The sequence below is a fragment of the Cherax quadricarinatus genome, chromosome 41 (genome assembly GCF_038502225.1).
Source record: "Cherax quadricarinatus isolate ZL_2023a chromosome 41, ASM3850222v1, whole genome shotgun sequence".
NCBI lineage: Eukaryota > Metazoa > Arthropoda > Malacostraca > Decapoda > Parastacidae > Cherax > Cherax quadricarinatus.
Genome location: NC_091332.1, coordinates 5,343,725 through 5,371,074, shown reverse-complemented (window position 1 = coordinate 5,371,074; position 27,350 = coordinate 5,343,725). Strand labels below are relative to the sequence as shown.

Sequence of the window (27,350 nt, the reverse complement as noted above, 5' to 3'; positions counted from 1 at the left end):
GGTTTGGGATATTGGCAGTTTGGAGGGATATGTTGTGTATCTTTATATATGTATGCTTCTAGACTGTTGTATTCTGAGCACCTCTGCAAAAACAGTGATAATGTGCGAGTGTGGTGAAAGTGTTGAATGATGATGAAAGTATTTTCTTTTTGGGGATTTTCTTTCTTTTTTGGGTCACCCTGCCTCGGTGGGAGACGGCCGACTTGTTGGAAAAAAAAAAAAAAAAAAAATTCTCAATATCCTTATTGTTAACTGCTTACATTTATAAATTCTTGAAAAGAAAAGATAAAACTTGGCATACATAAATCTCGGGTGAGCAAAATGTAGTGTATAGTTACCTTTAGTTTGTATGTGTTTATTTTCAGGTCTGCAGATATACATAACTCCTGCTAGTGCTCCCCACCTCACTCTCAATTGTGCATTTGTATTTCTGCCGGTGTCCTTCAAACACTACCTGCAAAAGAGGGTAAAGGTATTTCATATGCCCAGTCACTAACTCATCACCAAGAGAATAGTTACTTATCTGTCTCAGTTCAACAAGATCAGTCTTTCCTGACCCTCCGTTGGCACACACATTTCCTTTGCCCCCCAGGATATGACATTTTCTAAGTTAGCCTGGCTAGATAATGTACTGCTACATCAGCATGAGCCATCCTATTATCAGATCTCTAAATTACAAACCCCTTAACCCTTCAAGGAAAGTCTCGTGCTGCTGGGCTCATAATCCAAGGAATTAAAGGTAACCTTTTCCTTGGATCAAGCCTAATTGCTTCTTATTGCCCAGGCTTTATATAACCCTTAGGGGCTTAGCATTTCCTAATGAATACTATAATAAAAGTAGTACGAAAAAATAATAACAAATGGCAAATTGGTGTAACATACTACTATAGAGGTCATTCCATTATGTACTATGGTGAGATTCATACAGTGTGTCTCGTATCTAGACTCGAACAGCATTACGGCATAGAAGACGAACATGAAAATGCTGCTCTCGGATCCTCTTCATGACAGGTTTCTTGATGCTGATGAGGGGCTCTTCATTCAAGGAATGACCTGATATTACCACCATGGGATTGAACCTAATTTCCTTCCATCCTTGGACTGAACCAGATTTCCTTTCATCCAGGTGCTCTGTGATCCCTGCAGGTTTACCCTTTATTATAAACACGGATACAAATAGAAGGCCTGTGATACCTAGACATGAGATAGAGTTCCATTGATGGAACAATCATAGAATAATAAAGGCAAAGACAAATATAAACAGCATTTTTTTTTTTTTTTTTTTTTTTTTTTTTTTTTTAGTAAGTAGTGTACCCATGTATTCCCACCACCAATACTTTAAATATTTAGTGTGCATAACAGGGCAGCAATGTAGGCAGATATATTACTTGTAATAAATATAATGAGAGATAGAGTTCAAAGAGCTGAGTATGCTCACTGCAGTTGGTTCTTTAGACTTGTACAAGAAAGACCGGTATGTGTAATTGGAGCTAATAAGAGACTGTCTTCCAGGCAAGAGGGTATGTCTAAGTCATTTTGAGGTCAACCCCAAACTCTTGTTTAAACTGGCATCCATTCACTGTACAGTTGGGGCTCTGACAACTGCAGGGCCATAACTGCCAGCTTGATTAGATTTGTTCGGATTTTTAACCAGAGGGTTAGCCACCCAGGATAACTCAAGAAAGGCAGTGCATCATCAACGATTGTCCGTCTTATTTCCATTGGGGTCCTTCAATCTTGTCCCCCAGGATGTGACCCACACCATGCAACTAACACCCAGGTACCTATTTACTGCTAGGTGAACAGGGATAGCAGGTGTAAGGAAACACACCCATCATTTCTACCTGTGTCGCAGATTGAACCATGGACACACTGTATGAGGTGAGTGCGTTGCCAGCCAAGCCACACAACACTGTCTTGGCTAATTATAGCAGAAGTGCAAGAAATGGTTGTCAGATAAACACTGAATAAATGTAACATTCCATACATGCCACACCCCTCTCTTGTAAACATAATAATAATAATGCTCTTGGATCCCCAAGGAACGACAGGTCCTCTAATTCTTCGATTGAACATAACTGTCGCCTCATTTCCTTAGGCACTGTGATCCTTGTGGGTTTAGTGCTTCCCTCAAAGTATAATGCAGCCCAGGCACCTATTACCCCCACCATACTTTAATTTTCACAGAGGGTCATTCATTAAAAGTGCTTGAGGAAGGTGAACCAATTGAGTTCGGAAGAAGGGAAGAGCAGCTTCAGTTCCCTGGTTGAAGAGCATGAGGTCAACCTTCTTGAAGTGTTTCTCACCATGACAATGAATGGAAGAGGGGGAATGAGAGTGCAAAAGGAAATACCAGAGACTGAACTTGTATTTGTGGGGAAGTGCTAAACCAGTAAGGGCCATACAGTGCCTGAGAGAGGTGAGGTGATCAGATTTGATCTGATTCCTTGGATCAAAAGCGCTCTACTAGCATGGTTATATTCTTGTATCACTTCTGGAAGGAAATATTACCCCTGGCCAGGAAAATATTACCCCCGGAGGAGAGAAGTATTACCCCTGGCGGAGATAAATATCACCCCTGGCAGAAAGAAATATTACCCCCGGCGGAGAGAAATATTACCCTTGGCGGAGGAAAATATTACCCCTTGCCAGGGAAATATTACCCCAGCAGAGAAGTATTACCCCCACCGGAGGGAAATATTACCCCAAGTGGAGGAGAATGTTACCCTTGGAAGGAAATATTACCCCCGGCGGAAGGAAATATTACCCCCGGCGGAAGGAAATATTACCCCCGGCGGAAGGAAATATTACCCCCGGCGGAAGGAAATATTACCCTCAGCAGAGAGAAATATTACCCCCGGCGGAGGGAAACATTACCCCCTGCGAAGGGGAATATTACCCCAGATGGAGAATATTACCCCAGGTGTTCAGAGCACCATAAGAGAGAAATAATGACTTAGTAGAACTAAGCTCTAAACCCGAGGGGGTGACGCAGCGCTGACATGAGAGGCAAAAGAAAAACAAAAGCAGGAAAAAAAAAAGAGAATCTTTCAGGACAACAAAAGAGTTGTCTTGTCCTCCGAAGTTGTGATAAAATTTTAATAATATGCAAATGGCGGAATAAAACAAGAGCTTTATTAGTTAGCCAAACAAACTTGAGTGGAGGTGAGGCTGGGAGGCGAGGCTGTGAGGTGAGGCTGGGAGGTGAGGCTGGGAGGTGAGGCTGTGAGGCGAGGCTGTGAGGCGAGGCTGTGAGGCGAGGCTGTGAGGTGAGGCTGTGAGGCGAGGCTGTGAGGTGAGGCTGTGAGGCGAGGCTGTGAGGTGAGGCTGTGAGGTGAGGCTGTGAGGTGAGGCTGTGAGGCGAGGCTGTGAGGCGAGGCTGTGAGGTGAGGCTGTGAGGTGAGGCTGTGAGGTGAGGCTGTGAGGTGAGGCTGTGAGGTGAGGCTGTGAGGTGAGGCTGTGAGGTGAGGCTGTGAGGTGAGGCTGGGAGGTGAGGCTGTGAGGTGAGGCTGGGAGGTGAGGCGGGGAGGTGAGGCTGAGGTGAGGGTGAGGCTGTGAGGCGGTGAGGCGAGGCTGTGAGGTGAGGCTGGGAGGTGAGGCTGTGAGGTGAGGCTGGGAGGTGAGGCTGAGGCGAGGCTGGGAGGTGAGGCTGTGAGGCGAGGCTGTGAGGTGAGGCTGTGAGGTGAGGCTGTGAGGCGAGGCTGGGAGGTGAGGCTGGGAGGTGAGGCTGTGAGGCGAGGCTATGAGGTGAGGCTGTGAGGCGAGGCTATGAGGTGAGGCTGTGAGGCGAGGCTATGAGGTGAGGCTGTGAGGTGAGGCTGGGAGGTGAGGCTGAGGCGAGGCTGGGAGGTGAGGCTGTGAGGCGAGGCTGTGAGGCGAGGCTGGGAGGTGAGGCTGTGAGGCAAGGCTATGAGGTGAGGCTGTGAGGTGAGGCTGGGAGGTGAGGCTGGGAAGTGAGGCTGTGAGGTGAGGATGTGAGGCGAGGCTGTGAGGCGTGGCTGGGAGGTGAGGCTGTGAGACGAGGCTATGAGGTGAGGCTGGGAGATGAGGCTGTGAGGCGAGGCTGTGAGGCGAAGCTGTGTGGTGAGGCTGTGAGGCGAGGCTGGGAGGTGAGGCTGTGAGGTGAGGCTGTGAGGCGAGGCTGTGAGGTGAAGCTGTGAGGTGAGGCTGTGAGGTGAGGCTGTGAGGTGGGGCTGTGAGGCGAGGCTGTGAGACAAGGCCGTGAGGCGAGGCTTGGAGGTGAGGCGAGGCTAGGAGGTGGGAAAAACCTGGAGGGATGGGAGAACCTCGAAGGCTTAAGAACCTGGGAGGGGAGAGGAATTATGGGTAGGAATGGAAGGGGAAGGAATGCGAGGAATTATAGGGTAGGAATGGGAGAGGAAGGAGGATTAGGAGTAGAAATGAGAGGGGGAGAGGAATTAGGGGTAGGAATGGAAGGGGAAGAGGGATTAGAGAGTAGGAGTGGAAGAGGACAGGGATTAGAGAGTAGGAGTGGAAGAGGACAGGGATTAGAGAGTAGGAGTGGAAGAGGACAGGGATTAGAGAGTAGGAGTGGAAGAGGACAGGGATTAGAGAGTAGGAGTGGAAGAGGACAGGGATTAGAGAGTAGGAGTGGAAGAGGACAGAGATTAGAGAGTAGGAGTGGAAGAGGACAGGGATTAGAGAGTAGGAGTGGAAGAGGACAGGGATTAGAGAGTAGGAGTGGAAGAGGACAGGGATTAGAGAGTAGGAGTGGAAGAGGAGAGGGATTAGGGATACCTATCTCACCTATGGAATTTGTGCTTGGGGCTCAACAACAATTAACCATCTCAAACCACTAATTACCCAACAAAAGGCTGCAGTTAGAATGATAACAAATTCTCACTACAGGCAGCACACTCCACCAATATTCAATACACTAAACCTACTCACCATACAAAACATCCATACTTATTACTGCACCTATTACATACATAGAACACTTAACTCTGATATTAACCCTCCCCTCAAACATCTCCTTGCCAACCTCAACAGAACACATGACCATAATACAAGGCACAGATCACTCTTTGATGTTCCTCGTGTCCATCTCACGCTATGCAAAAACTCAATGCACATAAAAGGCCCTAAAATCTGGAATTCATTACCTGTAAATATAAAAGAAACACTACCTGTTTATAAATTCAAGTCTCTTCTCAAAGATCACTTACTCACTCAAAACCAAATAAATACTGAATAACTGAACCTTATAAATTGTATATCCTATATGTTACTCACAATTATATCACACAAATGTTAAACCTAAGACCCAATCTAACTGTTATTTTTTAAATACACTACCTAACAGAATACTCCATTCTACTGAACGTACAGCAATGCATGCAACCATATGACCTGTCTTTGTAATACTCATTTGTGCTTTATAGTTATCTGTTTACAATAATGTTTTATCACTGATTTCATCATTGCTTAGTTAATCTTAAGTTAATTTTAAGCCAGCCCATAATGCTATGCATATAAGTGGCTTTGGCATGCTGCTCTTACCTGTATTTTTTTGTACCTCTGTATGTATGCTAAAATTACTAAATAAATAAATGAATAAATAAATAAATAAGGATGGGGTGGAGGAATCCTGTTGATGAGAAAAGGGTTCGGAAGAAAGAAGGAAAGCGAGAGGGTTAAAAGGGAAGGAGGAAGTAGAATAAAGGGAAGAGGAGGAAGATGAAGAGTCTTCCATCTCACGTCCTCCATGACTGACACCTCCCTCTTACACCCTTCATGTCTGACACCTCCCACTTACACCCTCCATGTCTGACACCTCCCACTTACACCCTCCATGTCTGACACCTCCCACTTACACCCTCCATGACTGACACCTCCCTCTTACATCCTCCATGACTGACACCTCCCACTTGCATCCTCCATGACTGACACCTCCCTCTTGCACCCTCCATGACTGACATTTTTTTGTCAGTCACCATTGACACCTCAACGCCTGTGTTACCAAGAAACTTAGTGGTAAATAACCCGGCTCACATCGGAAACAACCCGGGATGAATCGCAGGTGAGTCAAGTCTCACACAGGACTTGTGTGACTGGTTAATGGTCCAAGTCGGACTGAAACATCGTCTCAAGCTTCTCTCTCACAGTCTTCTGGGAGACTCTTAGGCAAATCTAACACCCTTTTTTCTGTTCTTGTAACGAGCAATAAACACTGAGGAGTTAGAACTGTCTGTTGTGGATCGTGTCTGAGGTAAAGACCTGTGGACTCTACTGGAAATAAGCCACACTGCCTGGAATTCTTGGGTTAACCCACTGGAATTAGTACTCAGTTCAGCTTTATTCTTTCACTAGAAAGTTCTTCATAATCAAAATCTCCATTTAGCTTCAGCTTATTTGTTACTCCATACCCAACACCTCCACTGGTGTGCCCTCCATCTCCATTTAGCTTCAGCATTACTTTGCCCTCCATTCCACTGGTGTGCCCTCCATACCCAACACCTCCACTGGTGTGCCCTCCATACCCAACACCTCCACTGGTGTGCCCTCCATACCCAACACCTCCACTGGTGTGCCCTCCATACCCAAACACTGGTGTGCCCTCCTACCCAACACCTCCACTGGTGTGCCCTCCATACCCAACACCTCCACTGGTGTGCCCTCCATACCCAACACCTCCACTGGTGTGCCCTCCATACCCAACACCTCCACTTGTGTGCCTTCCTATCCAACACCTCCACTGGTGTGCCCTCCATACCCAACACCTCCACTGGTGTGCCCTCCATACCCAACACCTCCACTGGTGTGCCCTCCATACCCAACACCTCCACTGGTGTGCCCTCCATACCCAACACCTCCACTGGTGTGCCCTCCATACCCAACACCTCCACTGGTGTGCCCTCCATACCCAACACCTCCACTGGTGTGCCCTCCATACCCAACACCTCCACTGGTGTGCCCTCCATACCCAACACCTCCACTGGTGTGCCCTCCATACCCAACACCTCCACTGGTGTGCCCTCCATACCCAACACCTCCACTGGTGTGCCCTCCATACCCAACACCTCCACTGGTGTGCCCTCCATACCCAACACCTCCACTGGTGTGCCCTCCATACCCAACACCTCCACTGGTGTGCCCTCCATACCCAACACCTCCACTGGTGTGCCCTCCATACCCAACACCTCCACTGGTGTGCCCTCCATACCCAACACCTCCACTGGTGTGCCCTCCATACCCAACACCTCCACTGGTGTGCCCTCCATACCCAACACCTCCACTGGTGTGCCCTCCATACCCAACACCTCCACTGGTGTGCCCTCCATACCCAACACCTCCACTGGTGTGCCCTCCATACCCAACACCTCCACTGGTGTGCCCTCCATACCCAACACCTCCACTGGTGTGCCCTCCATACCCAACACCTCCACTGGTGTGCCCTCCATACCCAACACCTCCACTGGTGTGCCCTCCATACCCAACACCTCCACTGGCGTGCCCTCCACGCTGGACACCCCCAGAACCTGGCTCCTGGTGGCCTCACTTCCTGGGCTGGTGTGGACAAAGGCTGCTGTTCTCAATGGAACCACGGCCGCCTTCATACGATTACCACAAAGCGTCCATTAGAGAGATGACTCGGCTGGATCACTGCGTTTACTTCAACCTTGGGAATCGGGTGGAAGGGAAGCTTTCACGGCAGAGTTTTTATCCTGTAGTGGGAGGGATGCGTTCAAACATGCTGGCAGAAGTTACTTTCTCTCGTTGCTGGCCATGCTAGAGAAAGATGCTCCCATACAAACCTGCATCTGAGGTTACAGTGATGTAAAAATTTAACTAGTTGGGGTAATCTCATTGTAACCTTCATGGTCCAGTGGCTAAGAGTGTTAGCCACTGGGATATTTATATATATTTATGTTTTAATTCATTTAGTCGTGATATTATATAGGTAATATATATTTTAAGAAAAAAAGGATAAATAAGTAAACAAGATATGATGTAGGGCGAAATGACAGTAGTATTGGTAGATAAAAGACTGTTAAGTAGACTTCAGGATGTACATGTTTATAGAGGGGCCACAGATATATCATCACTTTTTAGTTGTAGCTACACTGAGAGTGAAAGGTAGATGGGATACAAGGAGAATAGAAGCATCAGGGAAGAGAGAGGTGAAGGTTTATAAACTAAAAGAGGAGGCAGTTAGGGTAAGATATAAGCAGCTATTGGAGGATAGATGGGCTAATGAGAGCATAGGCAATGGGGTCGAAGAGGTATGAGGTAGGTTTAAAAATGTAGTGTTAGAGTGTTCAGCAGAAGTTTGTGGTTACAGGAAGGTGGATGCAGGAGGGAAGAGGAGCGATTGGTGGAATGATGATGTAAAGAGAGTAGTAAGGGAGAAAAAGTTAGCATATGAAAAGTTTTTACAAAGTAGAAGTGATGCAAGGAGGGAAGAGTATATGGAGAAAAAGAGATAGGTAAAGAGAGTGGTGAAGCAATGTAAAAAGAGAGCAAATGAGAGAGTGGGTGAGATGTTATCAACAAATTTTGTTGAAAATAAGAAAAAGTTTTGGAGTGAGATTAACAAGTTAAGGAAGCCTAGAGAACAAATGGATTTGTCAGTTAAAAATAGGAGAGGAGAGTTATTAAATGGAAACTTAGAAGTATTGGGAAGATGGAGGGAATATTTTGAGGAATTGTTAAATGTTGATGAAGATGGGGAAGCTGTGATTTTGTGTATAGGGCAAGGAGGAATAACATCTTGTAGGAGTGAGGAAGAGCCAGTTGTGAGTGTGGGGGAAGTTCGTGAGGCAGTAGGTAAAATGAAAGGGGGTAAGGCAGCCGGGATTGATGGGATAAAGATAGAAATGTTAAAAGCAGGTGGGGATATAGTTTTGGAGTGGTTGGTGCTATTATTTAATAAATGTATGGAAGAGGGTAAGGTACCTAGGGATTGGCAGAGAGCATGCATAGTTCCTTTTTATAAAGGCAAAGGGGACAAAAGAGAGTGCAAAAATTATAGGGGGATAAGTCTGTTGAGTATATCTGGTAAAGTGTATGGTAGATTTATCATTGAAAGAATTAAGAGTAAGACGGAGAATAGGATAACAGATGAACAAGGAGGCTTTAGGAAAGGTAGGGAAGGGGTGTGGACCAGGTGTTTACAGTGAAACATACAAGTGAACAGTATTTAGATAAGGCTAAAGAGGTTTTTGTGGCATTTATGGATTTGGAAAAGGCGTATGACAGGGTGGATAGGAGGGCAATGTGGCAGATGTTACAGGTGTATGATATAGGAGGTAGGTTACTGAAAGCAGTGAAGAGTTTTTACGAGGATAGTGAGGCTCAAGTTAGAGTATGTAGGAAAGAGGGAGATTATTTCCCAGTAAAAGTAGGCCTTAGACAAGGATGTGTGATGTCACCGAGGTTGTTTAATATATTTATAGATGGGGTTGTAAGAGAAGTAAATGCGAGGCTCTTGGCAAGAGGCGTGGAGTTAAAAGATAAAGAATCACACAAAGTGGGAGTTGTCACAGTTGCTCTTTGCTGATGACACTGTGCTCTTGGGAGATTCTGAAGAGAAGTTACAGAGGTTGGTGGATGAATTTGGTAGGGTATGTAAAAGAAGAAAATTAAAAGTGAATACAGGAAAGAGTAAGGTTATGAGAATAACAAAAAGATTAGGTGATGAAAGATTGGATAACAGATTGGAGGGAGAGAGTATGGAGGAGGTGAATGTATTCAGATATTTGGGAGTGGACGTGTCAGCGGATGGGTCTATGAAAGATGAGGTGAATCATAGAATTGATGAGGGGAAAAGGGTGAGCGGTGCACTTAGGAGTCTGTGGAGACAAAGAACTTTGTCCTTGGAGGCAAAGAGGGGAATGTATGAGAGTATAGTTTTACCAATGCTCTTATATGGGTGTGAAGCATGGGTGATGAATGTTGCAGCGAGGAGAAGGCTGGAGGCAGTGGAGATGTCATGTTTGAGGGCAATGTGTGGTGTGAATATAATGCAGAGAATTCGTAGTTTGGAAGTTAGGAGGAGGTGCGGGATTGCCAAAACTGTTGTCCAGAGGGCTGAGGAAGGGTTGTTGAGGTGATTCGGACATGTAGAGAGAATGGAGAGAAACAGAATGACTTCAAGAGTGTATCAGTCTGTAGTGGAAGGAAGGCGGGGTAGGGGTCGGCCTAGGAAAGGTTGGAGGGAGGGGGTAAAGGAGGTCTTGTGTGCGAGGGGCTTGGACTTCCAGTGGGCATGCGTGAGCGTGTTTGATAGGAGTGAATGGAGACAAATGGTTTTTAACACTTGACGTGCTGTTGGAGTGTGAGCAAAGTAACATTTATGAAGGGGTTCAGGGAAACCGGCAGGCCGGACTTAAGTCCTGGAGATGGGAAGTACAGTGCCTGCACTCTGAAGGAGGGGTGTTAATGTTGCAGTTTAAAAACTGTAGTGTAAAGCAGCCTTCTGGCAAGACAGTGATGGAGTGAATGATGGTGAAAGTTTTTCTTTTTCGGGCCACCCTGCCTTGGTATGAATCGGCCAGTGTATTAATAATAATAATAAAAATTGTTCACTCTCTCTCTCTCTCTCTCTCTGCTATTGTGCCAAAGAAAATTATCTTCTTTTTCATTAGTGTGAATTGAAGTTTCTACCAAAATATTCCTTCAAGATAATGAAAGCCTTTCTACATCCACTCAAATTTTCAAAAGCGCTTTCACTCATCGGTGGATCACCATAAAAAATATTTTGAAAATTGTATTTACCACTCGTGTGTGTAGGGGGAAGGTGTGGGGCTAGTGTGACAGTCGGAAAGCGAGACTGCTCTCACTTTTTTATTCCTTCCCCTTCCCCCCGAGGATGACAGGGATCTTGGGCTACTTTTGGAGAAGGAGGAGGTCTTGGTGGTCAAGAAGCCATGTTTCCTACTTACCAGTCTGGAGTCATCACCTTAGACATATTTCACACACTCGTGGAGCGGCTGCGACATGACACTGTTTTCATGTCCTCTCCCTCTCACTTACCTACTTATCACTTGCAAAGCCTCTGTGCGTGCGTGCGTGTGTGTGTGTGACCGACTCCGCAAAACACTACACAATGAAAACTCGCTGACAGCCAGGCACTGCACCTCGTCTCGTGCTGGATCAAGTTACTGAGGTGTGGATGGCTCCTCCTGAAGTTTTCCTCGAGCCTTAATGCCTGGAGAGTGCTACTGCCTACGCTACCACTGTCACCACCACTACCATCCCCATCACCACCATCTTCACCACCACAACCGTCCATGTAATTACGTATTTGTAGCTACACCAGCAGAGTTATGTTCGTCGTGTCCCATCTTCAGTACCCTGATCATAATAAAATGGTTAGAACTATGACCATAAGTTTTAAAGGGGTGGACCGGTAAGCCAGTGGAAGGCCTCGGTCAGATGACCAAAAGCTCCAACTGCAGGTCATCTGACTAAGACCCGCGTCAGGAAACACTTATCCTGTTTCCTGACAAACCTTATCCAACCCTTCAATACCTTTATCATACAATTTATATTTTTAAATTTACAATAAACGCAGCACTGACCAATTCCTCCTTTAATACATTCCACTGGTCAACCACCCCATTGCAAAGGACGTTTTCTCTCAGTTCTTTCGGTTTAAAGTTATCTCTCGGGTAACATCTGCGGGTTATTTGTATATTGTTCCAGTCACGGTATTGTGACTTTTTATTTAGTAATACAAATGCATAGAAAACAAACGCATTATGGAAGACACTGGTAAGATAGAACCCCCTTTTAATACAACGTTTCGCCCAAGACTTGTCTGTTCATCAAGTCGTAGGATAAGAAATTCAATAGCTCACACGTTTCGCCCACAGGTTTCCCATGAGCGAAATATTATAAAACATGTCTTAAATACAGCTTCTACATGCTCTTGGTTTTCCCGCCTCATCCACCACCTGTAACATTATCGTCGTGTTATTTAACTCATTAATTTATAACCCCGATAGCGAGGCAAGATTAGACAATTATTCATATACTAATAAAGACGAATAAATAATTATCCAACAGGCAAGTCACGGGAGCAGAGTTTCGACCCCCAGCAAACACAATTCAGTCTGTAATTATAGAGTCTGAGGCGCTGGGCGACGCTGACTGCAGCTGTCAAAACGCATTTTAAACATGGGGAAGTGTGTCGCATGGAGGAAATGGAATGATGTCCTTTCACCCCTTTTTTTTCAATCTACGACACTGAAATAGCGTGACGACACTATTAGCCATGTGCAAAGGAGCGCCATAAAATCTCTGTGATGAATGGACTCCAAGCATTTTGTGGGTGGCGCACTGAGGGTACTTTAGGAGGACGAACATATTGAAATGCGACTCCCTGGTTGTCAGGATTATCATAATATAATAATGTATCTATTTCTACAAGTACATGTACAAGGTATACAGGTCTAGCTGATACCAATGACATACTACTATATAGAAAGCCATTTGTTATGCAGAGCATTTCCTGCAAATTAGGTCAGTTTCGTTCCAGGATGCGACCCACACCAGTCGACTAAACACCCAGGTACCCCTTTTACTGATGGGGAACATACACAACTGGTGTAAAGAAACACACCCAATGCTTCTACCTTTGTTGGGAATCGAACCCAGTGGCCACCATGCCACAGGGCCTGGTGTATAGAAATATCTGTACTTAGCTAGATGAATCTTATTAGAACCATCCGGTCCGGTGGTTAACGCACTGGTCTGAGAGTTTTAAGACTCGCTTGCCATGAGTTCAAATCCCACCCGTTCCCTCATGTGTAGTTGAAGATACATACAAAGTAGGAGACGCTGCATGTGTGTGTGTGTGTGTGTGTGTGTACTCACCTATTTGTGGTTGCAGGGGTCGAGTCCTAGCTCCTGGCCCCGCCTCTTCACCGGTTGCTACTAGGCCCTCTCTCTCCCCGCTCCATGAGCTTTATCAAACCTCGTCTTAAAACTGTGTATGGTTCCTGCCTCCACTACGTCATTTTCTAGGCTATTCCACTGCCTTACAACTCTATGACTGAAGAAATACTTCCTACTATCTCTCTGACTCATTTGTGTCTTCAACTTCCAATTGTGGCCTCTTGTTTCTGTGTCCCCTCCCTGGAACATCCTGTCTTTGTCCACCTTGTCTATTCCACGCAGTATTTTATATGTCGTTATCATGTCTCCCCTGACCCTCCTGTCCTCCAGTGTGGTCAGGCCGATTTCCCTTAATCTTTCTTCATAGGACATTCCCCTTAGCTCTGGAACTAACCTTGTCGCAAACCTTTGTACTTTCTCTAGTTTCTTGTGTGTGTGTGTGTGTGTGTGTGTGTGTGTGTGTGTGTGTGTGTGTGTGTGTGTGTGTGTGTGTGTGTGTGTGTGTGTGTGTGTGTGTGTGTGCGCGCGCGCGCGCGCGCATATATCTGTCTACAATGTCTGAATCACCATGCCTGTTTCCAGCGTCTGACTAGATTGAAAAGAACACAAGAGACATATGCCTATAGATGTGTGAAAATGTCTGTGTATGCATGTAGATGTCCAAGTCTATAGTTGTTTGTATATTTACACATAAGTGTTCCTTGTTCCATTTTAGTCATCTTATTTCTATATCGCACAATAGCTAGAAAAATGACAGGATGGATAATGAGAACCTTCAAAACTAGGGAGGCCAAGCCCATGATGACACTCTTCAGGTCACTTGTTCTATCTAGGGTGGAATATTGCTGCACACTAACAGCACCTTTCAAGGCAGGTGAAATTGCCGACCTAGAAAATGTACAGAGAACTTTCACGGCGCGCATAACGGAGATAAAACACCTCAATTACTGGGAGCGCTTGAGGTTTCTAAACCTGTATTCCCTGGAACGCAGGAGGGAGAGATACATGATTATATACACCTGGAAAATCCTAGAGGGACTAGTACCGAACTTGCACACGAAAATCACTCACTACGAAAGCAAAAGACTTGGCAGACGATGCACCATCCCCCCAATGAAAAGCAGGGGTGTCACTAGCACATTATGAGACCATACAATAAGTGTCAGGGGCCCGAGACTGTTCAACTGCCTCCCAGCACACATAAGGGGGATTACCAACAGACCCCTGGCAGTCTTCAAGCTGGCACTGGACAAGCACCTAAAGTCAGTTCCTGATCAGCCGGGCTGTGGCTCGTACGTTGGTTTGCGTGCAGCCAGCAGCAACAGCCTGGTTGATCAGGCGCTGATCCACCAGGAGGCCTGGTCACAGACCGGGCCGCGGGGGCGTTGACCCCCGAAACTCTCTCCAGGTAAACTCCAGGTAAACTCCAGGAACATTTATCGGCCCTATATAAGGGCGATCCTCCCTCCCTCCATACAGTAGCGCCCCTTCACTCTTCCGCTATTCCTTTCTATTATTTTCTCTCCTTTCTCTCTGCGCAACAACAGCTCTTCCATTTCTTCTCCCTTTCATCAGCAACCCATCGTCTATCTATCGGTGACCCCCTCCTCCCCTCCCCTCCAACTATTTTCTCATACAAGTCGACACCTTCTCTCGCTGTTGCTTCAGTTATTCTCCCGTTCAGCCCGAGGATACTAAAGCATCCAGGCTGTCTCAAATACAATCTTTCTCATTCATGGCAGCAACGCCTGGGCTCTAGATTTAAATGCTTGCTTCGATACCTTCCCGACGGCCCATTACTCCTTTTCCAGGAGACATCTTCCCTTAACAACAATCTGTAAATTATCTCAGTGACGCGATTGCATGTGCACTTCAAAAGCGTTTTTTTCTCATTTTCCTTCTGGATAATTTACACATGTATGAAAATTGTACTTATGTGTACCTGTGCCTAAATAAAGTTACTTACTTAACATCTTGGCTTGAGGACACTTTCAATCTCAGGTCCCATTTCTGGTATTAGAGCTCTGGCGATGACAACACAGCGTTGTCCCGCCAATATACTTCTTCCTATTTCTCACTTCTTGTCTTCCCTCCTCCTTTCCTCTCTCCGGGAAAGCCGTAAATAGTTTTTGTTGTTTATTCCGGCGGGTTGTGAATTTATGAGCGCCTTGGAGATGAGGTGTTAACATTTCCAAACGCTCGGTTGTCCTCCTAATTCCTCTCACGAGCTCGTCAGCTTTTATTCTTCCATTTCAAGAAGTTTATACAACTCATCCTGCGTTTCTACACGTCTTAAAATAAATATAATAAACGGAGAAGCAGCGTTTAATGTTTCGTCCAAGAAACAGTGAAGTGAAGCTGTGCTCGTAGATGCAAATTAAAATGCAGCTTGGCCGCGGGAGCCTGAAGATGAAATACAGTCGCCTTCCTGCTAGCAATATATTTGTGTTAACTGGTAAGTGAACTTGTGTTAGTGGATATTTATTACACCACCTGGTGAGGAGGATGAGCTTCCAGCCTCTCGGGGGTATTAATGAGGCTCTCTGAGCCTCCAGCCTCCTTGGGGGTTAGGAACACCTGGGACACAGCGGTAGTGAATTCGGCTAGGCTGAACAAAAGGTATGGAGAGAGTCTCTTAACATCTGCTGTCCCTGTTTGCAGCACTGTGACCCTTTCGAGTTTAGCTCTTATTTATAATAATGATGATAATCACCTAGCGGTGAAGAAGTACCTAGCTGTTACTTGAAAGATGTTTTTTTTCTCTTTTAGAAGAACCTAAAGACCCTAACAAAAATAAGCACAATGCTTCGCTTTCTTTAGTTTTCTTACTCATAGAGCAATTAAACAACGAGACGTTGGATCTGAAACCTCAAAATAATAGGTATATATTAATTCACATTTAACAGGATGTGTATTACAGTGTTCGCGTCGAGCATAGTTAATGGAACTGACTGACTGACTGTGTCTCTCAATTTTATACACACCCTCCTTAACAAAAACTCGGAATATGAAACAAACACGGGACTAACCACTTGGAAGACGTATATTTAAAGACATAAAATAAAAATGATTCTGTGTAGTGACTGAGTCAGGGTCACAGTTACCAGACCGCGAGTGCGACAATGCATTGAAATGTGGCTCTCGCCCTTCACGAATGTTCACCACAGAAAGATGTCATCTCCCTCAGAATCTCCACCTCTCTCATAACCTCCACTTTTCTCCCAACGTCTCCACCTTCACACAAATACCCAGAGACCTGAGAGCACCAGCATCGGGCACTGTTATCTGTTCCAGTCAGAAAGCAGTGTGCACAGGCATCAAAGAACGTTCACTTCAAAGTATGGGCCAACAGGCCTGCTGCAGTGTTCCTCCTTTCTTATGTTCTTATGATTCGGTGACTGCCAGACTCAGGTTGGGATACCGTCATCTGTGGCAGATGGATGATACTATCACAGGTAAGTCTTCCATCTCTGCCTATTCTACAAGAGGCTCTTTAAAAAACGAGGAGGCACACGACCACCAAAACAGGGTGGCCCGAAAAAGAAAAACTTTCACCATCATTCACTCCATCACTGTCTTGCCAGAAGGGTGCTTTACACTACAGTTTTTAAACTGCAACATTAACACCCCTCCTTCAGAGTACAGGCACTGTACTTCCCATCTCCAGGACTCAAGTCCGGCCTGCCGGTTTCCCTGAACCCCTTCATAAATGTTACTTTGCTCACACTCCAACAGCACGTCAAGTATTAAAAACCATTCGTCTCCATTCACTCCTATCAAACACGCTCACGCATGCCTGCTGGAAGTCCAAGCCCCTCGCACACAAAACCTCCTTTACCCCCTCCCTCCAACCTTTAATAGACCGACCCCTACCCCGCCTTCCTTCCACTACAGACTGATACACTCTTGAAGTCATTCTGTTTCGCTCCATTCTCTCTACATGTCCGAACCACCTCAACAACCCTTCCTCAGCCCTCTGGACAACAGTTTTGGTAATCCCGCACCTCCTCCTAACTTCCAAACTACGAATTCTCTGCATTATATTCACACCACACATTGCCCTCAGACATGACATCTCCACTGCCTCCAGCCTTCTCCTCGCTGCAACATTCATCACCCATGCTTCACACCCATATAAGAGCGTTGGTAAAACTATACTCTCATACATTCCCCTCTTTGCCTCCAAGGACAAATTTGTCTCCACAGACTCCTAAGTGCACCACTCACCCTTTTCCCCTCATCAGTTCTATGATTCACCTCTTCCTTCATAGACCCATCCGCTGACACGTCCACTCCCAAATATCTGAATACATTCACCTCCTCCATACTCTCTCCCTCCAATCTGAATTATTTAGTTGTCTTCCGGTATTTGTGCGTTCTCAGAGATGTTGCTGTTTACCCCGCCCCGGCGTCCCCTCTCAACTATTACTGCTGTTGTTTACCCCGCCCCGGCGTCCCCTCTCAACTAATACTGCTGTTGTTTACCCCGCCCCGGCGTCCCCTCTCAACTATTACTGTTGTTTACCCCGCCCTGGCGTCCCCTCTCAACTATTACTGCTGTTTACCCCGCCCCGGCGTCCCCTCTCAACTATTACTGCTGTTTACCCCGCCCCGGCGTCCCCTCTCAACTATTACTGCTGTTTACCCCGCCCCGGCGTCCCCTCTCAACTATTACTGCTGTTTACCCCGCCTCGGCGTCCCCTCTTTACTGCCCACGCCCTGGCGTCCCATATCAAGTATTTCTGCTGTTTACCCCGCCCTGGCGTCCCCTCTCAACTATTACTGCTGTTTACCCCGCCCCGGCGTCCCCTCTCAACTATTACTGCTGTTTACCCCGCCCTGGCGTCCCCTCTCAACTATTACTGCTGTTGTTTACCCTGGCGTCCCCTCTCAACTATTACTGTTGTTTACCCCGCCCTGGCGTCCCCTCTCAACTATTACTGCTGTTGTATACCCCGCCCCTGGCGTCCCCTCTCAACTATTACTGCTGTTTACCCCGCCCCGGCGTCCCCTCTCAACTATTACTGCTGTTGTTTACCCCGCCTCGGCGTCCCCTCTCAACTATTACTGTTTACCCCGCCCCGGTGTCCCCTCTCAACTATTACTGCTGTTGTTTACCCCGCCCTGGCGTCCCCTCAACTATTACTGCTGTTTACCCCGCCCCGGCGTCCCCTCTCAACTATTACTGCTGTTGTTTACCCGCCCCGGCGTCCCCTCTCAACTATTATTGCTGTTGTTCACCCCACCCTGGCGTCCCCTCTCAACTATTACTGCTGTTTACCCCGCCCCGGCGTCCCCTCTCAACTATTACTGCTGTTTACCCCGCCCCGGCGTCCCCTCTCAACTATTACTGCTGTTGTTTACCCCGCCCCGGCGTCCCCTCTCAACTATTACTGCTGTTTACCCCGGCCCGGCGTCCCCTCTCAACTATTACTGCTGTTGTTTACCCCGCCCCGGCGTCCCCTCTCAACTAATACTGCTGTTGTTTACCCCACCCCGGCGTCCCCTCTCAACTATTACTGCTGTTGTTTACCCCGCCCTGGCGTCCCCTCTCAACTATTACTGCTGTTTACCCCGCCCCGGCGTCCCCTCTCAACTACTGTTGTTGTTTACCCCGCCCTGGCGTTGTTGTTTACCCCGCCCTGGCGTCCCCTCTCAACTATTACTGCTGTTTACCCCGCTCCGGCGTCCCCTCTCAACTATTACTGCTGTTTACCCCGCCCCGGCGTCCCCTCTCAACTATTACTGCTGTTGTTTACCCCGCCCTGGCGTCCCCTCTCAACTATTACTGCTGTTTACCCCGCCCTGGCGTCCCCTCTCAACTATTACTGTTGTTTACCCCGCCCCGGCGTCCCCTCTCAACTATTACTACTGTTTACCCCGCCCCGGTTTCCCCTCTCAACTATTACTACTGTTTACCCCGCCCCGGCGTCCCCTCTCAACTATTACTGCTGTTTACCCCGCCTCGGCGTCCCCTCTCAACTATTACTGGTGTTTACCCCGCCCCGGCGTCCCCTCTCAACTATTACTGCTGTTGTTTACCCCACCCCGGCGTCCCCTCTCAACTATTACTGCTGTTGTTTACCCCGCCCTGGCGTCCCCTCTCAACTATTACTGCTGTTTACCCCGCCCCGGCGTCCCCTCTCAACTATTACTGCTGCTGTTTACCCCACCCGGCCGTCCCCTCTCAACTATTACTGCTGCTGTTTACCCTACCCCGGCGTCCCCTCTCAACTATTACTGCTGTTGTTTACCCGCCCCGGCGTCCCCTCTCAACTATTACTGCTGTTGTTTACCCCACCCCGGCGTCCCCTCTCAACTATTACTGCTGTTTACCCTGCCCCGGCGTCCCCTCTCAACTATTACTGCTGTTTACCCCGCCCCGGCGTCCCCTCTCAACTATTACTGCTGTTGTTTACCCCGCCCTGGCGTCCCCTCTCAACTATTACTGTTGTTTACCCCGCCCTGGCGTCCCCTCTCAACTATTACTGCTGTTGTTTACCCCGCCCTGGCGTCCCCTCTCAACTATTACTGCTGTTTACCCCGCCCCGGCGTCCCCTCTCAACTATTACTGCTGTTTTCCCCGCCCCGGCGTCCCCTCTCAACTATTACTGTTTACCCCGCCCCGGTGTCCCCTCTCAACTATTACTGCTGTTGTTTACCCCGCCCTGGCGTCCCCTCAACTATTACTGCTGTTTACCCCGCCCCGGCGTCCCCTCTCAACTATTACTGCTGTTGTTTACCCCGCCCCGGCGTCCCCTCTCAACTATTACTGCTGTTGTTTACCCCGCCCTGGCGTCCCCTCTCAACTATTACTGCTGTTTACCCCGCCCCGGCGTCCCCTCTCAACTATTACTGCTGTTTACCCCGCCCCGGCGTCCCCTCTCAACTATTACTGCTGTTGTTTACCCCGCCCCGGCGTCCCCTCTCAACTATTACTGCTGTTTACCCCGCCCCGGCGTCCCCTCTCAACTATTACTGCTGTTGTTTACCCCGCCCTGGCGTCCCCTCTCAACTATTACTGCTGTTGTTTACCCCGCCCCGGCGTCCCCTCTCAACTATTACTGCTGTTGTTTACCCCGCCCTGGCGTCCCCTCTCAACTATTACTGCTGTTTACCCCGCCCCGGCGTCCCCTCTCAACTATTACTGTTGTTGTTTACCCCGCCCTGGCGTCCCCTCTCAACTATTACTATTGTTGTTTACCCCGCCCTGGCGTCCCCTCTCAACTATTACTGCCGTTTACCCCGCCCCAGGGTCCCCTCTCAACTATTAGTGCTGTTTACCCCGCCCCGGCGTCCCCTCTCAACTATTACTGCTGTTGTTTACCCCGCCCCGGCGTCCCCTCTCAACTATTACTGTTGTTTACCCCGCCCCGGCGTCCCCTCTCAACTATTACTGTTGTTTATCCCGCCCTGGCGTCCCCTCTCAACTATTACTACTGTTTACCCCGCCCCGGCGTCCCCTCTCAACTATTACTGCTGTTTACCCCGCCCCGGCGTCCCCTCTCAACTATTACTGCTGTTTACCCCGCCTCGGCGTCCCCTCTCAACTATTACTGGTGTTTACCCCGCCCCGGCGTCCCCTCTCAACTATTACTGCTGTTGTTTACCCCACCCCGGCGTCCCCTCTCAACTATTACTGCTGTTGTTTACCCCGCCCTGGCGTCCCCTCTCAACTATTACTGCTGTTTACCCCGCCCCGGCGTCCCCTCTCAACTATTACTGATGCTGTATACCCCGCCCCGGCGTCCCCTCTCAACTATTACTGCTGCTGTTTACCCTACCCCGGAGTCCCCTCTCAACTATTACTGCTGTTGTTTACCCCATCCCGGCGTCCCCTCCCAACTAATACTGCTGTTGTTTACCCTACCCCGGCGTCCCCTCTCAACTATTACTGCTGTTTACCCCACCCCGGCGTCCCCTCTCAACTATTACTGTTGTTTACCTCGCCCCGGCGTCCCCTCTCAACTATTACTGCTGTTGTTTACCCCGCCCCGGCGTCCCCTCTCAACTAATAATGCTGTTGTTTACCCCGCCCCGGCGTCCCCTCTTAACTATTACTGCTGTTGTTTACCCCACCCCGGCGTCCCCTCTCAACTATTACTGCTGCTGTTTACCCCACCCCGGCGTCCCCTCTCAACTATTACTGCTGTTGTTTACCCCACCCCGACGCCCCCTCTCAACTATTACTGTTGTTTACCCCGCCCCGGCGTCCCCTCTCTATTACTGTTGTTTACCCCACCCCGGCGTCCCCTCTCAACTATTACTGCTGTTGTTTACCCCGCCTCGGCGTCCCCTCTCAACTATTACTGCTGTTGTTTACCCCACCCCGGCGTCCCCTCTCAACTATTACTGCTGTTTACCCCACCCCGGCGTCCCCTCTCAACTATTACTGCTGCTGTTTACCCCACCCCGGCGTCCCCTCTCAACTATTACTGCTGTTGTTTACCCTGCCCCGGCGTCCCCTCTCAACTATTACTGCTGTTGTTTACTCCGCCCCGGCGTCCCCTCTCAACTATTACTGCTGTTGTTTACCCTGCCCCGGCGTCCCCTCTCAACTATTACTGCTGTTGTTTACCCCACCCCGGCGTCCCCTCTCAACTATTACTGCTGTTGTTTACCCCGCCCCGGCGTCCCCTCTCAACTATTAATGCTGTTGTTTACCCCGCCCCGGCGTCCCCTCTTAACTATTACTGCTGTTGTTTTCCCCACCCCGGCGTCCCCTCTCAACTATTACTGCTGCTGTTTACCCCACCCCGGCGTCCCCTCTCAACTATTACTGCTGTTGTTTACCCCGCCCAGGCGTCCCCTCTCAACTATTACTGCTGTTGTTTACCCCGCCCAGGCGTCCCCTCTCAACTGTTACTGTTGTTTACCCCGCCCCGGCGTCCCCTCTCAACTATTACTGTTGTTTACCCCAACCTGACGTCCCCTCTCAACTATTACTGCTGTTTGCCCCCCGGCGCCCCCTCTCAACTATTACTGTTGTTTACCCCGCCCAGGCGTCCCCTCTCAACTGTTACTGTTGATTACCCCACCCCGGCGTCCCCTCTCAACTATTACTGTTGTTTACCCCACCCCGGCGTCCCCTCTCAACTATTACTGTTGTTTACCCCGCCCCGGCGCCCCCTCTCAACTATTACTGCTGTTGTTTACCCCGCCCAGGCGTCCCCTCTCAACTGTTACTGTTGTTTACCCCACCCCGGCGTCCCCTCTCAACTATTACTGTTGTTTACCCCGCCCCGGCGTCTCCTCTCTACTATTACTGTTGTTTACCCCACCCCGGCGTCCCCTCTCAACTTTTTCTTCTGTTGTTTACCCCACCGCGGCAGCCCCTCTCAACTATTACTGTTTACCCCGCCCCGGCGTCCCCTCTCAACTATTACTGTTGTTTACCCCACCCCGGCGTCCCATCTCAACTATTACTGTTGTTTACCCCGCCCCGGCGTCCCCTCTCAACTATTACTGTTGTTTACCCCGCCCCGGCGTCCCCTCTCAACTATTACTGTTGTTTACCCCGCCCCGGCGTCCCCTCTCAACTATTACTGCTGTTGTTTACCCCACCCAGGCGTCCCCTCAAATATTACTGTTGTTTACCCCGCCCCGGCGTCCCCTCTCAACTATTACTGCTGTTTACCCCGCCCCGGCGTCCCCTCTCAACTATTACTGCTGTTGTTTACCCCGCCCCAGCGTCCCCTCTCAACTATTACTGCTGTTTACCCCGCCCAGGCGTCCCCTCTCAACTATTACTGTTGTTTACCCGCCCCGGCGTCCCCTCTCAACTATTACTGCTGTTGTTTACCCCGCCCCGGCGTCCCCTCTCAACTATTACTGCTGTTTACCCCGCCCCGGCGTCCCCTCTCAACTATTACTGCTGTTGTTTACCCCGCCCTGGCGTCCCCTCTCAACTATTACTGCTGTTGTTTACCCCGCCCTGGCGTCCCCTCTCAACTATTACTGCTGTTGTTTACCCCGCCCCGGCGTCCCCTCTCAACTATTACTGCTGTTGTTTACCCCGCCCTGGCGTCCCCTCTCAACTATTACTGTTGTTTACCCCGCCCCGGCGTCCCCTCTCAACTATTACTGCTGTTGTTTATCCCGCCCCGGCGTCCAATCTCAACTATTACTGCTGTTTACCCCGCCCCGGCGTCCCCTCTCAACTATTACTGCTGTTTACCCCGCCCCGGCGTCCCCTCTCAACTATTACTGCTGTTTACCCCGCCTCGGCGTCCCCTCTCAACAATTACTGCTGTTGTTTACCACGCCCTGGCGTCCCCTCTCAACTATTACTGCTGTTGTTTACCCCACCCCGGCGTCCCCTCTCAACTATTACTGCTGTTGTTTACCCCGCCCTGGCGTCCCCTCTCAACTATTACTGCTGTTGTTTACCCCGCCCCGGCGTCCCCTCTCAACTATTACTGCTGTTTACACAGCCCCGGCGTCCCCTCTCAACTATTACTGCTGTTGTTTACCCCGCCTCGGCGTCCCCTCTCAACTATTACTGCTGTTGTTTACCCCGCCCCGGCGTCCCCTCTCAACTATTACTGCTGTTTACCCCGCCCCGGCGTCCCCTCTCAACTATTACTGCTGCTGTTTACCCCACCCCGCCGTCCCCTCTCAACTATTACTGCTGCTGTTTACCCTACCCCGGCGTCCCCTCTCAACTATTACTGCTGTTGTTTACCCCATCCCGGCGTCCCCTCTCAACTAATACTGCTGTTGTTTACCCTACCCCGGCGTCCCCTCTCAACTATTACTGCTGTTTACCCCACCCCGGCGTCCCCTCTCAACTATTACTGTTGTTTACCTCGCCCCGGCGTCCCCTCTCAACTATTACTGCTGTTGTTTACCCCGCCCCGGCGTCCCCTCTCAACTATTAATGCTGTTGTTTACCCCGCCCCGGCGTCCCCTCTTAACTATTACTGCTGTTGTTTACCCCACCCCTGCGTCCCCTCTCAACTATTACTGCTGTTGTTAACCCCACCCCGACGCCCCCTCTCAACTATTACTGTTGTTTACCCCGCCCCGGCGTCCCCTCTCTACTATTACTGTTGTTTACCCCACCCCGGCGTCCCCTCTCAACTATTACTGCTGTTGTTTACCCCACCCCCGCGTCCCCTCTCAACTATTACTGCTGTTGTTTACCCCGCCCAGGCGTCCCCTCTCAACTATTACTGTTGTTTACCCCAACCTGGCGTCCCCTCTCAACTATTACTGCTGTTTACCCCCCGGCGCCCCCTCTCAACTATTACTGTTGTTTTCCCCGCCCAGGCGTCCCCTCTCAACTGTTACTGTTGTTTACCCCGCCCTGGCGTCCCCTCTCAACTATTACTGCTGTTGTTTACCCCGCCCAGGCGTCCCCTCTCAACTGTTACTGTTGTTTACCCCACCCCGGCGTCCCCTCTCTACTATTACTGTTGTTTACCCCACCCCGGCGTCCCCTCTCAACTATTACTGTTTACCCCTCCCCGGCGTCCCCTCTCAACTATTACTGTTGTTTACCCCACCCCGGCGTCCCCTCTCAGCTATTACTGTTGTTTACCCCGCCCCGGCGTCCCCTCTCAACTATTACTGCTGTTGTTTACCCCGCCCCGGCGTCCCCTCTCAACTATTACTGTTGTTTACCCCGCCCCGGCGTCCCCTCTCAACTATTATTGCTGTTGTTTACCCCGCCCCGGCGTCCCCTCTCAACTATTACTGCTGCTGTTTACCCCGCTCCGGCGTCCCCTCTCAAATATTACTGCTGTTGTTTACCCCACCCCGGCGTCCCCTCAAATATTATTGTTTACCCCGCCCCGGCGTCCCCTCTCAAGTATTACTGTTGTTGTTTACCCCGCCCCGGCGTCCCCTCTCAAGTATTACTGCTGTTGTTTACCCCGCCCCGGCGTCCTTTCTCAACTATTACTGCTTTTTACCCCGCCCCGGCGTCCCCTCTCAACTATTACTGCTGTTGTTTACTCCGCCCCGGCGTCCCCTCTCAACTATTACTGCTGTTTACCCCGCCCCGGCGTCCCCTCTCAACTATTACTGCTGTTTTTTACCCGCCCCGGCGTCCCCTCTCAACTATTACTGCTGTTGTTTACCCCGCCCCGGCGTCCCCTCTCAACTATTACTGCTGTTTACCCCGCCCCGGCGTCCCCTCTCAACTATTACTGCTGTTGTTTACCCCGTCCCGGCGTCCCCTCTCAACTATTACTGCTGTTTACCCCGCCCCGGCGCCCCCTCTCAACTATTACTGCTGTTGTTTACCCCGCCCCCGCGTCCCTTCTCAACTATTACTGCTGTTGTTTACCCCACCCCGGCGTCCCCTCTCAACTATTACTGCTGTTGTTTACCCTGCCCCGGCGTCCCCTCTCAACTATTACTGCTGTTGTTTACTCCGCCCCGGCGTCCCCTCTCAACTATTACTGTTGTTTACCCCGCCCTGGCGTCCCCTCTCAACTATTACTGCTGTTGTTTATCCCGCCCTGGCGTCCCCTCTCAACTGTTACTGTTGTTTACCCCACCCCGGCGTCCCCTCTCAACTATTACTGTTGTTTACCCCGCCCCGGCGTCCCCTCTCTACTATTACTGTTGTTTACCCCACCCCGGCGTCCCCTCTCAACTATTACTGCTGTTGTTTACCCCACCCCGGCGTCCCCTCTCAACTATTACTGTTTACCCCGCCCCGGCGTCCCCTCTCAACTATTACTGTTGTTTACCCCACCCCGGCGTCCCCTCTCAGCTATTACTGTTGTTTACCCCGCCCCTGCGTCCCCTCTCAACTATTACTGTTGTTTACCCCTCCCCGGCGTCCCCTCTCAACTATTACTGATGTTTACCCCGCCCCGGCGTCCCCTCTCAACTATCCCCGGCGTCCCCTCTCAACTATTACTGTTGTTTACCCCGCCCCGGCGTCCCCTCTCAACTATAATTCCTGTTGTTTACCCCGCCCCAGCGTCCCCTCTCAACTATTACTGCTGCTGTTTACCCCGCTCCGGCGTCCCCTCTCAAATATTACTGCTGTTGTTTACCCCACCCCGGCGTCCCCTCAAATATTACTGTTGTTTACCCCGCCCCGGCGTCCCCTCTCAACTATTACTGCTGTTGTTTACCCCGCCCCGGCGTCCTTTCTCAACTATTACTGCTGTTTACCCCGCCCCGGCGTCCCCTCTCAACTATTACTGCTGTTTACCCCGCCCCAGCGTCCCCTCTCAACTATTACTGCTGTTTACCCCGCCCCGGCGTCCCCTCTCAATTATTACTGCTGTTTTTTACCCGCCCCGGCGTCCCCTCTCAACTATTACTGCTGTTGTTTACCCCGCCCCGGCGTCCCCTCTCAACTATTACTGCTGTTTACCCCGCCCCGGCGTCCCCTCTCAACTATTACTGTTGTTTACCCCGTCCCGGCGGCCCCTCTCAACTATTACTGCTGTTTACCCCGCCCCGGCGCCCCCGCTCAACTATTACTGCTGTTGTTTACCCCGCCCCCGCGTCCCCTCTCAACTATTACTGCTGTTGTTTACCCTGCCCCGGCGTCCCCTCTCAACTATTACTGCTGTTGTTTACCCCGCCCCGGCGTCCCCTCTCAACTACTACTGTTTCATTTGTTATGTTAGTAGCTACTTTACATGTGGGAGACTATTCAAACTGCTTCTCTTTGAGCTCCCACAACTCGAGACGAACAGAGAGCATCACAGAAACTTGTGAGAAAAAGAGAGCGATCCATAAACTAGGTGTTTTTTTTTATTCAAATTCATCAGAAAGTAAATTGTGCAGAAGGTTGGTCTCTCCTTGTATGTCACTGTGTGCCACATTCATAAGCAGCTCATTTTTCCCTCGCTCATCAAAGGTGAAGATGAGCTTCAAACCCTTCTGAATCTTCCGTTGCAATTCCCCGAGCGATACAGCATTAATTTCCTAAAGTGATTCGGCTATTCAAGACTTTTTCCAAAGACTTTCCAAAGTTATTTGACAGTTAATTTAGGAATGGACTTCCTTCCTGTTCACTCGTATATTTTGTTATTTCAATCTACAATATATATTCCAAACCCTTTAATATTATTTTATATCTATTTCTACAAGTACATGTACAAGGTATACAGACCATAGCTGACATCACTAACTTACTACTATATAGAAAGCCGCTTGGTATGCAGAGCATTTAGAGAAAATTAGGTCAGTTTTGTTCGAGGATGCGACTCACACCAGTCGACTAACACCCAGGTACCCATTATATACTGATGGGTGAACATGGACAACCGGTGTAAGGAAACACGCCCAATGTTTCCACCCCTTTGCCAGGAATCGAACCCGGACCTTCACCGTGTGAGGGAGGGTCTACGTGATTAAAAGAAGTCATTATAGATTTTCTCTTTTCTGGGTGGTACTAGTCATCCTGAGAGATGGTGATAGTAGTAGTAGTCTAGTAGTAGTAGTAGCCAGTAGCAGTGGTAGTAGTTAGTAGTATTTAAACTCTGATAGAATAAAATTCTTAAAACTACCGA

General features: G+C 49.3%; 1 long non-coding RNA gene across 2 annotated transcripts in view; it reads right to left on the bottom strand.

Annotated features, from left to right (window-relative positions):
- The window catches only part of LOC128695893 (uncharacterized), a 55,218-nt gene that overhangs the window by 13,250 nt on the left and 14,618 nt on the right, over positions 1–27,350 (bottom strand). For both annotated transcript variants that reach the window (XR_011393032.1, XR_011393033.1), the window contains exon 2: positions 339–454. This is a non-coding gene — a long non-coding RNA (uncharacterized lncRNA). The remainder of the gene's footprint in view (positions 1–338; positions 455–27,350) is intronic.